This window comes from Ursus arctos, unplaced genomic scaffold (genome assembly GCF_023065955.2).
Source record: "Ursus arctos isolate Adak ecotype North America unplaced genomic scaffold, UrsArc2.0 scaffold_37, whole genome shotgun sequence".
In the NCBI taxonomy this organism is placed as follows: Eukaryota; Metazoa; Chordata; class Mammalia; order Carnivora; family Ursidae; genus Ursus; species Ursus arctos.
In genome coordinates this window covers 12,930,065-12,942,339 of record NW_026623053.1, presented here as the reverse complement: position 1 = coordinate 12,942,339, position 12,275 = coordinate 12,930,065, and the positions used below count along the sequence as shown (strand labels likewise).

Here is a 12,275-nt window from a genome sequence, read left to right as displayed (position 1 = left end):
TATTTGTCGGAAAAGTGCTGGAAATCTAAAAGTGAACAAGATAGTCAAGATCTTACCACCACCCACATGTAGCTTATACTCTAATGGGTAGAAACAATGAATAAACAAATAAATAGAAAAGAAAATGTCAAATCAGGATAAGTGTTCTGATGAGAATAAAACTAGATTAGATGATTGTCACAGCTAGCTGTTCTGAGGTGACATTAAAATGAGGACTGAAAAAAAATAAAAATGCCAACAGGGGATGGACACTGAAGATACAGGGGAAGAAGGTTCCAGATAGAACATCAAATTCAAGGGCACTTGGGTAGGAATGAATTTGAGGTACCTGAGGAAAAGAAAAAAGCAAGTATGTGAGCAAGGGTGAATATGCTAGATATGGGGTAAGCAGAGGTCAGATTGGGTAGAACAAAGAGTCTGCTAGTAATAAAGTTTGCTAATAAAAAAATAGAGTTTGGGTTAGAGTCTAAGTGCAAAGAGTTTTTGTTTTAAATTTAACTACAGGAAGTTTAAATGTGTGTGAAAAAAACAGAACAGAACAAAATGGATCCACATATATTTATCATCCAGTTTCAACAATTTTCAATTCACGGCCAGTCTTGCTTTATTTGTAAGTTATTCATTCCCCCATCTACCCCTTAGACATATCATTTCATTTACACACATTTTAATATGTATCACTTAAAAATAAGGACTTCCTTGCAAATATAGCTCTTATCAATATTACTATCATTAAATCATTATTTTCAACAATAATTTATTAAAATAACCAACTATCTAGCCAGTGATACACAGTGTTCTGTGTATCAACTTTTTCTAAAGCTCACTGGTTCAAATCAAATCCAAATAAGATCCAAAAATTGCAGCAAATAAGTTTCTTGGTCTTTTAATCTACAGATTATTATTCCTTCACTTTTTTCTCCTTACAATTTATTTGTTGGGGGAAAAAAAACAAAAACAACCCGTCCTATAGGATTTTCCACACTCCAGACTTCCTGATGGCATCCTCATAGTGTCACTTAACACGTTCCTTTGTCTACTGTATTTCCTATAAACTGGTAGTTAGATCTGAATGTTTAACCATACTCAGGTTCAAACTTCTAGCAAAACTACTCCATAGTTGATGTTATGTATCTTGACTGGGAAGCATATAATGTGTTCTCTCTACATGCATATATTAGCAGTCAGTAATAATTACTCTTAGACCTATTATAATACTTAATTAGGGGTTGTAAAATATTGATATTATAATTCTATCATTCCTTCTTTATCAACTGAAATACTCTTCATCAACAATTTGCTTAACAGTGTAATAAAAATAGGATAAATACTTGATTATTTTTAAGTTTTTCAAATAATAAAAGGCTTGCTTAGCATACTGGTTAGTTTTAGCAGGGAAGTTTTTAAAGATCATCCTGAATACTGTCAGGAGAATACAGTGGGATTTCAGAAAACAGGAGTGAAAACACAGATACCACTTAGGAGGCTCTTGCAGGAGTCTTAATAAATGATGATGGTTTATACTAGGATGGTAGAGAAGATGAAGAGAAGTAGACAGATTTAAGATATATTTGGAATGTAAAGTCTAGAGGACTTGCTGATAGATTACATATACGTGGTAAGGGAAATTAAAAAATCAAGAACAAGTCTCAGGGTTTTGGTCTAAGTACCTTGGTTTATGGGAAACACTAAAAGGAGAGCAGATTTAGGGAAAATTAAATAAATATTTATCAGAGCCTTATTACCGATTTTTTCTTTATACTGACTGAAAATAATTAAAATTTTCAGGAAGTAGAAATAAAATACTGTCTTATGGTATTTTTCAATAATAATGCTTTTTTTCCCTAGAATGAAAATAACACCAAATAAGATAAATTTCTACTTTTTTTTCTCAGACAATTTTCTCACCTTTCCCCCCCACATATATTAACAAAGGATATGGTGGGTATTTTACTTCTGATCTTAGCCAAAAGGCTTAAAGCGATACTGGGTAAAAAATTTTAAAAGACGGTAATAAATATTATTACTATTTTTTTTAAACATTTCTAAAACTTAAGTTCAATTAATTAACTTACAGTGTATTATTCATTTCAGAGGTACAGGCCTGTGATTCACCAGTCTTATAATAAATATTATTTTTTTAAAGATTCTCTCCTTGAGAGAGAGAGAGAAAAAACACAAGCAGGGGGAGGGGCAAGGGAAGAGGGAGAGGTAGGCTCCCCACTAAGCAGGGAGCCCAACATGGGGCTCAATCCCAGGACCCTGGGATCATGACCTGAGCAGAAAGCAGATGAGCCAAAACCAACTGAGCCAACCAGGTGCCCCAGTAATAAATATTTTAACCCAGACTGATTATCAATCTCTCACATCAGCTAACAGATCAGCACAAATACAATGGATATACAAACAGCTGGATACAGAAAAATTAGAGAAACAGAGCTAAAAAACATTAACCAGTTACTTAGTATAAAGAACTTAATCTTGGGGGAAGATAGGAACTCCAGTTCATCTTTTAGAAGCTAATTTTCCATTCTCCCATTTCTAAGTGAGTAATAATAATTCAAATTATCCTGTTGGGTCCCTTGTCTCTCCCTCAAAGTAAAAGGGAGAATATGGAAGGTTTAGGACAGAAAGGAAAGAGCTTAACCTCATCCTATTATCAACAGCAATAAAAATAGTTAATATTACTTTCTGAATAACAAGATTTCTAGACACAATACCTCAATTTTCATATATAAAATGAATATCAGATTTGCCACAAATCACTTCTTCATATAAAAACTTCATAATGTTACCCTAGTTTGATAATATTTATAGATATATTTATAGAATATCTGATTAATTGGTAAGATAAAATTGACACATGAATCACATAATGTTACCCTAGTTTGATAATATTTATTGATATATTTATAGAATATCTGATTAATTGGTAAGATAAAATTGACAAATGAATCACTCCTATGTAATGAATCATTCTTGTATGTATTATACTTATGGGTAACAGACTTATTTCCATTAGGTCTTACAACTTATGTGTAAATATAGCTTATTTAATAGTAACTGCATTCTAGGATACAATGTCCTTCTTTTAATATGCAAAGATAGCTCTGGGTTACTTTTCCCTATATCAACAATGCCCCTGTTAACTGGACTCTACTGAACTACTCAGAGCAAAAGAAACAGTTCTGTCAGCTAAAAAACAAACTACAAAGTGAGAAAATAAGATAAACACAAATAAATTCTAAATATTATGAATAACAGATAAAATACTTCGATAATTAAAGAAAGAGAGATCCTAGACCTATAGGACACTGTTGAAAGAAAGGAGTCTAAGTTCATTTGCAACAGCTATTATGTCTGAAGAATTTTTTTAAAAAGATTCCATAAGATCTTCAAAATAATCATTAAAATATAAAAAATTCTATTTCCTGTGTACAGTTATAAAATATTTTGAATTCTGAGATAGAATTTTCTTTGAGTACTACATTTTATCTTACTTTTAAATGCTTCTCTTGACATTTATTTTAAAAGAAAGATAATTAACTGTTTTGTGCTTCCGTGTATTTTTGAGGATCATGAATGTTTTAATGCAAATCAGCTCACCAAACATCTTCATAGATGACATAATGTATTCTGAGTATCAATTATTCAAAAATGCATAGTCAGAAGATTTCCAAATCGTTTGTTTAAACACAGAATGCATAAATATCAAACAATATATTAACATTTTCTGTAATATAAAATAGATCTTTTGTATTCATGTATATGACATAAGGCTGACTGACTCTCAGCCTTAAATCCTTTTGCTAATCTACATTCTCCACCTAAAATAGCACTTTTTTTTTTCTCATTCCACTTCATTCCCACTGCCTCCCCCTCCCCCTTGGTAAAATTTTCCCTGTTTCTTCTTTCTTATTCTCCCTGTCTGGATGCTAAGCAATCCCCAAAATAAATGACAGTTTGTTTCTCCACCAATCTTCTAATATATTATTGTTAACCTGCATATAAGGTGAGAAATAGAGTTATGGCTTAGCCTGACAATAGCAATGCACATATTTTCATTCCCTTAAACTTTCTCATTGCTATTTCTTTGACTTCCTCTCAAAAATACTTTGTCCCACACTCAACTATAAAAAGTAGTGTAATACATTACTTTAATGTGTAATAATTACTTTAAATGAGTTAGAGATACGCAGACCCAGAATTTGAAGAATTTCAAGGATTATCTATCCCGAGGAAAATTGTTCTCAGTGTTTTAGGTTGATTAGTACCAAGACAACAATTTATTACCATGAGGTATATATCTTCCAAACAAACCAGACATTTCCAGCAATGAATCAGGATATTCACTCATTGTATTTCAGAATCTTAAATGGCATAGTAAATTCAAAACTGAAATAAAGGAACTGACTGATAGAAGATATCAATGTAACCTGTATTTGGAGTCACGTGCTTATAAGAGCCACACAAACGAAACACCACTAATTACTTAGGCCATAGGCTTCTCTAGAGAATCAATGATAACTTCACCCTCTAGATTTCCTTTTAGCAAGACATCAATACTTTCTTTTTTACGTTATTCAGTATATTTTCACAATAGCTTATAATTCCCAAACATAGACCTTAAATTATGTCAATTATACTTTAAAGTAACAATTTCTATATAACACTTACGGAGATATTACTGTGATCAGTAAAATATATGCAGATTAGATTTTAGGATGAGAAGGCATTCTATACTGTATGCAGAAATTCTCAGTTAAGAATGTAGTCTTACTAAACTTAAGACAATTACTTTTTTTTGCTTTTCTGTCTCATATGTTTTTCCCCCTTTCTTAATGTCAAAGCAATGAAGGGAGGTTATCAACCACTGGAAGATACCGGAGAAATCGTGAAGATACGAGATTATGAAAATAAAAATTGAGCTTTGAATAAGAAAAGAAACATGGAATTGAGAACTGGTGCAGATATGCAGGTTAAGTGTTGAGGTGGGTGGGGAAAACTAAGTTTTCTGCCATTCTCTCTCTTGATACTCTGGAAACCCTAAGGAACAGTATCACAGAGGCACCTGAGGAGTTTGGGTTCTTGCATTTGTTAACTACTGCGACACACCAAACAAAAGTGTCTATTTTCAGAAAAACTTCATCCTTATTTCTATATGGACTCTCACAAAAAAATTCTTTTCCAGTTCTTCAAGGTGTTTTCTCTCTAAACTTTGTAGGCCCAGGCAAAAGAATGCCTTCCTCATCCAGGAAATCTTTGGCTCAAAAAAGAGCAGCACTGAGGGCGCCTGGCTGGCTCATGCAGTGGAACATGCAACTCTTGATCTCAGGGCAGTGGGTTTGAGCCCCATGTCGGGTGTAGAAATTACTTAACAATAAAGTCAAGAGAGAAGGAAGGCAGGGAGGTAAGGAGGGAGGAGAGGAAGAAAAAAAGAAAGGAAGAGAAGAAAATGAGGGGAAGGGAGGAAAGGAAAGGAAAGGAAAGGAAAGGAAAGGAAAGGAAAGGAAAGGAAAGGAAAGGGAGAAAGAGGGGAGAGGGAGGGAGGAAGGAAGAGGGAGGAAGGAAGGGAGAGAGAGAGAGAGAAAGAGAGAGAGAGAGAGCAAGGAAGCAAGAGAGCAGCATTAAGAGCCCAGATGAGAATGGGTACCATAAATATGAAAGAGCATCAATCTGGACAATACGTCATTTCCTTCAGGTAGATTCAGCAACCTGACTGTGGAAATGGAGAAACTGCAATTCTGATACAGGGATGGGCATCTGAAAGACAAGGGGCACAATGGTGAGAAAATCATCTAAAGGATGATGATGAACTTCAGGTTCAGTAAAGAAGGGACTGATGGACTCAGAGAAAGTAAAGATGTCAGGATTTAAAGGTCTTGGTGAGATTAAACAGAGAACAATGTCCATTAAGTAAGTTAGGGAGTGAGAGACCTGGAAGGTTAAAGTCAGAGTAGGACACTGAAATATAATATTCAGAGGTAGGAAAGTTCTAATGATAACAAAAAATTATGTGAAAGGATTGCTGAAAGAGAATGGAGTCAAAACAGAATTTATAAAAGTTGAGATGAAAGAATCAAAAGAGATGACCTAGGATGATGGCATAAGTTAATGTGGAAAGACTGCAAAGCCAAATGCCAAAGCTCTTGATAAGTAATGAGAACTGGTCTAAATCCTTGGTGGTAGGTACTCACTATGTGGTTCACTGGCTTCATCTAGGAGCTTGTTAAGAATGTATAACATGTGGAGCACCTGGGTGGCTCAGTAGGTTAAGCATCTGCCTTCAGGGGCGCCTGAGTGGCGCAGTCGTTAAGCGTCTGCCTTTGGCTCAGGGCTTGATCCTAGCGTTCTGGGATCGAGCCCCACATCGGGCTCCTCCGCTGGAAGCCTGCTTCTTCCTCTCCCACTCCCCCTGCTTGTGTTCCCTCTCTCGCTGGCTGTTTCTCTGTCAAATTAATAAATAAAATAAAATAAAATAAAATAAAATAAAATAAAATAAAATAAAATAAAAAGCACCTGCCTTCAGCTTAGGTCATGATCCCAGGGTCCTAGGATCGAGCCCCAGGTCAGGCTCCCTGCTCAGCAGAGAGTCTGCTTCTTCCTCCGCCTTTGCCCAGCCCCCTCACCCCCACTCATGCTCCTGCTCTCTAATAAATAAAACCTTTTTTTTAAAGAAAAAATGTAATTTTTCTTTAAATTTTTAAAAAAGAATGCAGAATATAAGGTACCACCCAAGGCTTACTGAATCAAAATCTGCTTTTAATAAAAACTCAGGTGATTTGTAGACAGTCAAGTTTGATATCTTAATAGATTTTAATAGATACGTAGCTAACAGATAATAGGAAAGACACAGGTAGTAAGTGGATGATCCCATAACATGATCTCTGAAAGAGAAGTGAGATTTTTTAATTCAATGGTTAAAGAACATAGGTTTCATAATGCCAGTAGAAAATTAGGCAAATCCTAATACCACCTCTGGAACTTGAGAATTCAGAGTAAATAAGGATCACATACATTCTTTAAATATTTTGATATGGTTTTCCTATCCCCTTCCTTTATATTTCTCCAGGCCTATCTTCTGTCTTGGGATTTGGTTTTCGTTGTTTTGTTTTCTTTTTTCTTTTTTTTTATTAATAATATTTTTTTATTATATTATGTTAGTCACCATACAGTACATCCCTAGTTTTTGATGTAAAGTTCCATGATTCATTACTTGCATATAACACCCAGTGCACCATGCAATACGTGCCCTCCTTAATACCCATCACCAGCCTATCCCATTCCCCCACACCCCTCCCCTCTGAAGCCCTCAGTTTGTTTCCCAGAGTCCATAGTCTCTTATGTTTCTTTCCCCCTCCTGTTTACCCCCCCTTTCTTTATCCCTTTCTTCTCCTAATGATCTTCCTACTTCTTATGTTCCATAAATGAGTGAGACCCTATGATAATTGTCTTTCTCTGCTTGACTTATTTCACTTAGCATTATCTCCTCCAGTGCCGTCCATGTTGCAGCAAATGTTGAGAAATCGTTCTTTTTGATGGCTGAATAATATTCCATTGTATATATGGACCACATCTTCTTAATCCAGTCATCTGTTGAAGGGCCTCTCGGCTCCTTCCATGAGTTAGCTATTGTGGACAGTGCTGCTATGAACACTGGGGTGTATATGGCCCTTCTCTTCACTACGTCTGTATCTTTGGGGTAAGTACCCAGTAGTGCAATTGCTGGATCATAGGGTTGCTGTTTTGTTTTCATGTTTTTATTTTAGGTTGCTTCCAATTTCTTTTGTAAAAATATGGGATATTTAAAAAATCAATTTAAAAAAGTATTCATATATATACATATACGTACATTCTTGTGTATCCCTCTCTCTAACCTAATAAACGAACTTATTTTCAAATATTCTATGTATGTCTATCCAATCTTGTTAACATATCATCTCCAAAGAAACATTCTTTGCTAAACCTCCAGTTTTGAAAATGAACATAAATGATCAAATATTATATAATAGAATTTTCCCCCATTTCCTCCCTAAACTTTATGAGACCAGGAATGAATATACCTACACAATAAAACACAATTCTGAAGAATACCTATTCATAAATTACTACAAAAACTCCAAAGAAAAAGAGAAATTAGAAAACTTAGTTCATTTTAAGACATTTCTTCACACAGGAAATAAAAAACCTTATTCCTAACCAAGTAATCAACTAACAAATGCTTTAAGTGCTACCAGAAATATTAAAATTTGAAGGTAATTCCTCTCCTCAGACATCAGGTGACACATTCCTGCCTTGGACTGTCCAGATTATCATTACCTTCTTGGCAGAAAGAAAATACATGTAGAGATATTTAAATCTATTCTTCAAAGTACCTGGAAACATACCAAATAACAGAGTATAAAATAAAAACAGGAGTGGGAAGACAAGGAACTGTTGAAGGCCCATCTCAATCACCTGAATCTGAGAATCAAGCTTACAAAATTTAGTCTATAAAAAAGCAAAGCTCACATGACAAAATCACTTATCACAAACTCTGTAAGGTTGTAGCCTCTGATGAAAAAGATACCCAATGACTGAACAAACCATTTTACTTTCAAATTATTTTTTTCCTGAGTAATTAAGGTCCCGTTGCATTTTTTTTTCAAGATTTTATTTATTTATTCGTCAGAGAGAGAGAGAGAGCACAAGCAGGGGGAGCAGCAGGCAGAGGGAGAAGCAGGTTCCCTGCCGAGCAAGGAGCCTGATGCGGGACTCAATTCCAGGACCCTGGGATCATGACCTGAGCCAAAAAAAGACACTTAACCGACTGAGCCACCCAGGTATCCTGCATTTGTGATATATATAGCCTGGAGGTAAAATAAATCACAATAATTTAAGTGAAAATGAGGACACAAAATACCTTGTTTAGAATATGTGGGCTATGACATAAGCAGTGACAGTTATTTTTAAAGTTAGTATTGACAACTTAAAAGCACTCAAATTCTCAAGTGTTGTATTTAAATATAAAGCTAATCATGCAAAATTTGTAAAAGGCCAGCAGTGAACCATTACTTTTATTTCTTAAGTAAAATGTGAGCTTCCAAATGAAAATGAAGAGCAATTGCCAAGAAAAAATAAATAAATGAAAGAGAAAGATCAGAGATAGAAACGTTATGGGTTCAAACTGCCTATACTCTTTCCTATAAAGAACGAAAGAAGTAATTCAACTATTAATTCAACTAGCATGACCAGAAAATTTTAATCATTATTTTAGAATCATTATTGTAGTCCTGAGTATATGCTAATGAAAAGATGTATAAGTAGGATGCCTATGGAGATCACTGTCAAATTTTAGGGTAGTGGTAATACATACAGTCACTTGAGTTACAACTAAGGTGCCACTATAATTAAGTACTGAAACAACTCGATATCCATATGAAAAATATAATTAACCTTCACCCTTATTTCACACCATTTTAAATATTAATTTGAGAGGGATTATAGACCTAAATGTGAAAGCTGAAATAATCAAGCTTCTACAAGAAAATATGGGGGTGGGGTGAGGGATGCAGTAACTCAGTGCTAGACATTAAGGAAGGCATGTGATGTAATGAGCACTGGGTATTATATAAGACTGATGAATCACTGACCTCTACCTGTGAAACCAATAATACATTATATGTTAATTGAATTTAAATATATAGGGGAATATTTTTATGAGAAGAGTAGGAAAGATGTCTTAAATAATATATAAAGCAATAAGAAAAAAACTTGATAAACTAGACTTTATCAAAACAAAGAACATTTTATATCAAAAGTCACCATTAAAGAAGGAAAGATACAAGCCACAGATTAAGAGAAGATAATTGTAATACCTCTGACAAAGGGCTCATATGCAAAATATATAAAGAATTCCTATAAATAAGAAAAAGACAAATATTGCAATTTAAAAATATACAGAGGGGCGCCTGGGTGGCTCAGTCGTTAAGCGTCTGCCTTTGGCTCAGGGCGTGATCCCGGCGTTCTGGGATCGAGCCCCACATCAGGCTCCTCCGCTATGAGCCTGCTTCTTCCTCTCCCACTCCCCCTGCTTGTGTTCCCTCTCTCGCTGGCTGTCTCTATCTCTGTCAAATAAATAAACAAAATCTTTAAAAAAAAAATTAAAAAAATAAAAATGTACAGAAAACACAGACATTTCATAAAAAAGGAGATCCAAAGAGCCAATAAGCATTACTCAATGAGAAAATGAATATTAAAACCACAACGAGATATCACAACATACCCAACAGAATTGCAGAAAGAGAGATCATACCAAGTGTTGACAAGGATGTAGAACTCCCCTATATTAACAATTGGAGACTAAATTGGAACAACCACTCTATAAAATTCAGAAAAGAACTAAAACTTAACATACATTCACTCCAAAACCCAGCAATCTCACATCTACATATATACCAAAAATGAAATTAATATATCTGTAGACCATAAAGTATACATAAGAATGTTTATAGCAGCATTACTCATAATGGCCCCAAACTACAAACAACCCAAATAGCAAAGAGAAAGGATATATTGTGGAATACTATATAGCAACAAAAAAGAACAAAGGAACCAAGGGACAGAAATGGAAACACTGCGGCTCCTGAACTTCCCTCCTCCCATAGACACACCAAGTGTACAGCAACACACAGCAATTCTCTCTAAATGAAATCTCGAAAGTAGTTGGGAGATATGATTTCAATTATATGTGGAATCTAAAAAACAAAACAAATAAACAGACAAAAAACCCAAATAGAAACAGACTTATAAATACAGAGAACAAACTGGTGGTTGCCAGAGTGGAGGGGAGTGGGGAGACAGGTGAAACAGGTGAAAGAGATTAAGAAGTACGCACTTACTTAAAGTCAGTCACAGGGATGAAAAGTACAGCATAGGGAATATAGTCAACAATATTGTAATAACACTGTATGGTGACAGATGGTAACTACACTTACAGTGGTATGTACTGCATAATGTATAGAATTACTGAATCACCATGTTGTACACTTGCAATTAATATAACATTGTATGTCAACTACACTTCAATAATAAAAATTTTAAAACATATTCCAATGGTATTTTTTTCTTTCAAGATTTTATTTAAATTCTAGTTAGTTAACATACAGTGTAGTATGTTTCAGGGGTCCAATGGTATTTTTCACAGAAATAGAACAAACAATTCTAAAATTTGTATGGAACCATAAAAGACCCTGAATAGCCAAAGCAATCTCAAGAAAAAAGAACAAAGCTAAAGGTATCACACGTCCTGATTTCAAACTATACTACCAAGCTACAGTAATCAAAACAGTATGACATTGGCAAAAAACAGATGCACAGATTAGTGGAACAAAATAGAGGCCAGGAAAAAATTTGAGCATCTATGTCCATATATTTTCAACAAAGGAGACAAGAATATACAATGGAGAAAAGATAGTGTCTTTAATAAATAGTGCTGAAAAAAACTGGAAAACCACATGCAAAAGAATGAAACTGGGCCTCTATCTTACACCATATACAAAAATCAACTCAAACTGTATTAAAGAATTGAAAGAAGACTTGAAACTGTAAAACTACTAAAAGAAAACAGGGGCAAGCTCCTTGAATCAGTCTTGGCAATGATTTTTTGGATTTGACACCACAAGCAGAGGAAAGAAAAACAAAAATAAACAAGTGGGACTACATCAAACTAAAACACTTCTGCTCAGCAAAGGAAACCATCAACAAAACAAAAATGCAACCTATGGAAAGGGAAAAAAATATTTATAAACCACGTATCTGATAAAAGGTTAATATGTAAAATATATACTCATATAACTCAATAGCAAAAAAAAAACCTGTATTTTAAGATGGGCAAAGAATAAATCTTTTAAAAAGTGTGGGGGGGGGCCTGGGTGGCTCAGTTGGTTAAGCCTCCGACTCCTGGTTTTGGCTCAGGTCATGATCTCATAGGTTGTGAGAACTCATAGGTTGGAGCCCACGTTGGGCTCCATGTTCAGTGGGGAGTCTGCTTGAAGATTCTCTCCCTCTGCCCTTCCCCCCACTTGCTTTCTCTCTCTCAAATAAATCTTTTTAAAAAAATAAATAAAATGGAAAAAGGACTTAAATAGACACTTTTCCAAAAAAGATATACTAATGGCCAATGGGTTACATGAAAAGGCACTCAACCTCACCATCACCAGGGAAATGCAAATCAAAACTACAATAATATATCACTTATACCTGACAAGATGTTTATTATCCAAAAGAGAAGTGGT

The 12,275-nt window shown here is 34.7% G+C and overlaps 1 protein-coding gene across 11 annotated transcripts in view; it reads right to left on the bottom strand.

The window, feature by feature from the left end:
• The window catches only part of NUBPL (NUBP iron-sulfur cluster assembly factor, mitochondrial), a 357,232-nt gene that overhangs the window by 138,485 nt on the left and 206,472 nt on the right, over positions 1-12,275 (bottom strand). The window lies entirely within an intron of this gene.